A 6,062-nucleotide genomic window follows, 5' to 3' on the forward strand; every position below is an offset into this window, starting at 1 on the left:
GCAGGGGCAGGCAGAAAAACTCGGCTGAATTGCTCTCTGGGGTATGGAGAAGAACTTGTTACATTCAGAGTGCCGGAAGACGGGCGGTTCCACTTGTGAGCTGTGAAGCTAATGTTTATCGCGACCAGACAAAGTCAGCCTGGCTTAACGAGCCACGCGGTATTAAACCGTGCCAGTCAAGGGTGCATTACCACATGTGATTTAATATTGAATAAAAATGGGAAATTCCTTTGTCGCGGCCTTGAAGTGCCACATATAGGGAGAGGGAAGAAGAAGAAGAGGAGGAAGATGAGGAAGATGAGGAAGAGGAGGAGGACAAAGGAACTTCTCCCAGCGGATCGAGGAGAGGAAATACTGAAGCGCGAAACAGGAACTCTTCACAGGGGAGAATCTCTCTCTTTCCTCCAGCAGTCCTGTTTGCTTCCTGGGTTCGCGTTTAGGTGGGGGGTGGGGTGGGGGGGGGGGGGGGGGGGGGGATATCAAGCGGTTCAATCAGACAGAGATGTATTGACACATAGCAGTTAAACAGCTAACTTGAACTCCCTATTCCAGCGTTTGATTAAGGGTAACTGCATAGAAATGTCAATCATAGCTCCACCGCGCTCAGTGAGCATGTTGAAGTGAAGACGAAGAAGAGAGAGTGAGAGAGTGGGAGAGTGGGAGAGGGAGAACTGAAACGGGGAATGAAGCTCCTGTCAAAAGCACTGCTTGTATAATACAGTTCAGAGTGTCAAATATTCTGTGCATAATATCAGGGGAGACTCGTGTGTGTGTGTGTGTGTGTGTGTGCTTGCTCTTAATACCTTGTGTGTGAAGGCATGGTATCTGTTTCTGTTTGGAAAAGGAGGAAACAGACAAACAATCCTTCAAGGGAATGAATCACTGAAGCCTGCCCTTGAGCCAGCATGACAAGAGATAATGTGTTCTCAATCTACCTCAATCCCATGATTAAACATTGGCAAGCAATATTCCACCAGACAAGTAGAGATCCTTTCAGCAAAGCGCGAATTACACAAAAATAGGGCTGCTCTGTTTTTGCACTTGAGACATCTGAGTCATTCAAACCATTCAAATGAAACTTTCTTAATTTCCTGTCAACGTATCGCACAGAAAGTCATGAATAAAACATGCAGGTTTCAATTAGATCGGGAGGTAATTGTATAGAGGCAGAATAAAGCGGATGAACCCGACCTTAGCGTTACGACAACGCTGTAGTTCTCTTTTGTTGGGGACATCCATATGGAGGGGGAGACTAATCCAGCCTTACAATAGGCCCAGCATGCCGTACCTACTTGTACCATTTCGACGGTGAAAAGAGTCTTTACTGGATAGCAATGATTCACTATTTGCTCAGAGGAGACCAGACCAGGGTAGCAAAGAACTGGTTCTATTAGTGTATTAGTGTTTTATAAACTAAGCCGTTGCTAGCAGTGAGGGACACGGATCAATTATGCCTCATACGCATACTCCCACTGGAGCAAAGCTTTCCTATAGAGCATGGCGGAGAGGGGTTAAGTTATGGCTTATGTTTAAATAACACATGCAGCCTACTTTATTATGTAATACACTTGTAGGAAGTAACCATAGCAAAAATGTCTGACAGTGCAGGGTCGCAGAGCACATCATGTCAGTGTTACAGTATTTTATCAGCATCAAGTCAGATAGATACTGTAATTTCTTGTGTATTAGCCACATTGTGTATTAGCCACAGGGCAGTGTTTTATGCATAGTTAAAGGTATACTATGCAACATTTTTCGGTTAATCAATTCGTTCCATACTGTTATATATGATTAAATGACTCATTACCGGTCGAACGGTGGTTTTTTTTTGGCCGCTCTAGTGGTCTGTAGCGGTAAAACCACACTTGCAACTTCAGGAGACACCGGGCACGCACCCATGCTCTACTCCAGGAAGTGTCATGTAAAGTCTCATGAAAAGGCACGGCAGACTGACCGATTGAGGAGTTTTGTCAAATATACACGCTAAAGCTGTAGGGGAAGCTCTGCAGAGAAATATGCAAGCATAAAATGAGCGAAAATGAAAAGTGAAAGCGAAACCGGCGATGAAATCGCCAATCCTGCATAGTATACCTTTAAAAGATGCAAAAACCCTATTAATACCATATTAACTACCCCCATATTACTGTAACATCATAGCTGAAGACATTTTTTTTTAAGAAAAGCTGTGGATTTTTTTAGCTTAATTTACCTTAACTGAATAGTTTCAGAGTCATTGGAATGGTTTTACGTCTTTTTTAGGGTTGAATGGTGGCCGTTTCGCTTCCACATAGCATCTGCGAGCGGATGAGTGGGCCAGCGGGTCGATGCACTGACGAGCAGAAAGTCTCGTAGCCTCGCGCTCATGAAAAGGCAGACTGACCGATTGAGGAATGATGTTAAAATATACGCTGAAGCTGTAGGGGAAGCAAGGAGAAAGAGAGAGAAATGAGAAATGGCTAAACCTGCATAGTTTCTCTTTAAGTCAAGTTGAGGGTTCAGTGTCTTGCGCAAGGGCACAACAATTGGAGTCAGGAACTGAACCCACAACTTTTGTGGCTACTGCATGCTAGCCCAGCTCCTTAACCACACAACGCTCTATGGCACACACCCCCAGAAATGTTGGTAATGTTTAATTTATTTGTTTATGTATTTGAATTATGCAAAGTGAGCGCTACCATATACACAAAAACAATGCAAACTGTCCTCTCTCCCCCACTCCATTACTCCAGGGAAGTAATTTCTTCTACCTGTGTGTAGGGAGAGAGCTGTCATGGGTAGCCTACTAAATGAAACTACTACCAGCAACTTGACTTGACTTGACCACAACACCAAAGAGCCAGGCAGTCAGGGTGCATATTCATAATCATGGCACTCCCTGTTTTAGTGGCTCATTGAACTTGTAAGATTGGGATAATTCAATACTGTCTTGAGGGGGTTTTATCTCTTACTCTGTCTCTCTCTCTCTCTTTCTCTCTCTCACTGTAAATGCTGTATACTGCTAACTGTCCACAAGCTCACATCCACTATAAGCCGTATAGCCCCATCACCTCCGCCTCTATAGCCTGCGGGGTGAATAACAAACGACCTGAAAAATTCCAAACATTTCTCAAGAGAACTACTTCAGAGCTTTCTCATATCTTAAGACTAAACATCTGAGAAACAGAGAGTACTACAGTACACCCTGCTGCATCAGTTTGTCAGCTAGCCAAAAGCTAAGTCAGTGCTTGTTTATCACAAGGCTATACGTGCACAGTATCACTGTTTGTTTATCAGCCAACTAAGCTAAGCTACAGTATAGTGACATGCACAATCTCGAAGCTTGTTTATCAGAAGGCAAGGATGCCACTGGAAAGTTGGGCCCTATGAAAGAAAATGATAAGGCCAAATCTAGAGCACCCATTTGATAACCCAAAGTAATATGCAGCGTTGTAGCTGTGGTGTAGTCTGGTGTTGGAAGTCTAGTGTCTAACACTTAGCCTACTATGATGTACAGTGTGGGTAGTCAGAAATAGATTTACGGGAGTGCCATTTATTACTTATAACAAGACATTGATTAAAAATGAGTTTGCCCCTCTGTAAAGTCAAGATGTGGTCACGCAAAGATCTACCATATACCATACTATTACGTTTTACAACTGGGTGTCTGTTTAGAAAATTAAATAGCCAATTAAAAATGAGCAATTCTAATCTTGAAGCTGCATGTGCATAATAAGGGAAGACCTGATTACTGAACAACTAGTTAGGGTATAGCGCTACATTCACTTCTCTGTTATTTACATTCCGGCCAAAATTGCACTTCTCTCGTTTTCGGTGGCAAGTTTTGGTTAAGTGAAACTGACACCACACACATTAAACTTGTTAGAATATCATCCAGGTAGTGTTTAACGTCACCAGTCCACCAGTGTTGGCTGTAGCTATGATCGTGTGCACTAGAAGAATGTAAAAAATTGTGATTGAATAGCCTATATAACGTTATTTGGACGTATGGACGTAATGTTATTTAACTGTTGCCTTTTCGATTTGGATATCTCAATTTCTTCCATGAAGATATGTTTAGGCCTACTGACGATTCAACACCAGCTTTACTGTGCGCACTTACCCTAGGGTGACAACAAGACGCACCCGGTTTTAGGGGACAGTCCCTGCTTTTGGTTGCCTGTCCCCACGAAAATACAGAAAACTATCTATGTCCCCATTTTTTTGAAGATGAAACTTGTATGTATTTCAATCAGATTAATAGTCGAACTGGAAATGTCCCCATTTTTTCCCACATTTTTGGGATTATGTCCCTGGTTTTGGTCTTGGACATCTGGTCACCTTAACTTACCCAGATAGCAAGAGGCTGGCAGACCACTGTGGACACTGGGGGCAGATCTGGCTGTCCACTGACATTTTGCTCATTGGTTCTCTGGCGGTCCGTTGGCGGGTTGCCTCAACATTTTGCCACTATTGGTCTAAAATCTTTTTCATGACATTGTATTCTGTTATACTTCATCCATCATTGTAATAACATTTAATGTATTTTCTTAATATTCATGACAAGTTTAATTTAAAGAGATGGTGGTCCAACGGCGGAACCAAAGTGGCACGTCACCAGTGGTCCGTTATCTGCCAATCTGATAATATCATATATTATATATATTATTTATAATATAATATTGCTATCTGGGTAGTCATGTGTACCTATGCAAGACTGAACCATGCAATAGCGAGGTGTGAAATACAAAGGCTATGATCACTATGTCAACACCATGTGTATGCTCAATTTATAACAAAAATCATTCATGACTTTAAAAACCCCATACAGTTTCACAATTTTGATTACATTAACTTACTTGATAATAATAGTAAGTGTTCTTTTGGGGCCCCCTGTCAGTGTTGGGCCCTCAGAGTCATTCTCCTCCCCCTTACACTCTCGCCCCTGTTTACCAGTTGTCCAGTTAACGAAGTTACTAGTGCAGTTTAACTGTTTATTTATACGTTGGCTGAGCTAAGCTATGATAAGCTAAGTGTCTAACTTGTCTATCAGCAGGTTAATCGAAGCCACAGCAAGCGAAGTGACTAGCACAGTCTTAGTGCTTGTCTGTCAGCAGGCATGGCCACGTTTCATTAAACTAAGCTAAGCTAAGCTAAGCTATGCTAAGTGAAGTGCAGTCTTCTCTCTTAGAGTAGTCATGACTCATGTCCTCTGCATGGCTGCGCTGTGGACATCTATCTCTCCCTGAGAATGCTACATATTAGGCTAATCATCGAGAGCAGAGACAGTGCACATCTTCTGCTGAGATCACTCTCTGTCTCTCACTCTACCTCCTACTGTGCCTCTTCCACTCCCTCCCTCTCTCACTATCTCTTTCTCTCTCTGTCTCTCTCCTCCCTCTTTTCTTCAATGTCTATTTGTTTCACTCACACACTCTCTTTTCTGGTTCTATCTCTCTCTATCTCAATCACTCTCACTCTCTCTCCTCCCCCATCTCTCTTTGGCACACTCAAACACACACCCACCCACACACACACACACACACACACACACCCACACACTCACTCACACCCACTCTCTTGCGCTCTCCCTCTCTTTTGCCATGTTCTAGATCTCTGTCTTCCTCACTCTCTCTCTCTATTTGTCTCTGCCCTTCACACTCCCTCCCCTCTCCCACACACACACACACACACACACACACACCCACACCATACCCCCTCCCCCCGCACACTCTCCATCCACTGCTGTGCTGTAGCGTTAGATTTATAATGCAACCCTTCTCTCTTTGGACTTTAAAGTCCCTCAGAAAGTTGCACTTCAAACATACAGGATAAATTATCTATACAGTGTCTGCATTCAACTGCGTATTTTCCTCTGGCAAACAACTAACCGTTAAAGTTTCATTGTTTTTTTTCTAAATAAATAAAAATAATTGACAGTTTTGCTAAAATCACTAAAGATTTTCTAGCAATGTTGTGTGGAAAGGGGGGTTCAAGTATAGCCTTAAGCCATAATGTTACATCCAGAATATAAAATAATATACAGGCTGCACGGTAAATGACTACTGAAAAGGAAGCAAAGCTCT

Source organism: Sardina pilchardus, chromosome 19, assembly GCF_963854185.1.
Source record: "Sardina pilchardus chromosome 19, fSarPil1.1, whole genome shotgun sequence".
NCBI classification, from domain to species: domain Eukaryota; kingdom Metazoa; phylum Chordata; class Actinopteri; order Clupeiformes; family Clupeidae; genus Sardina; species Sardina pilchardus.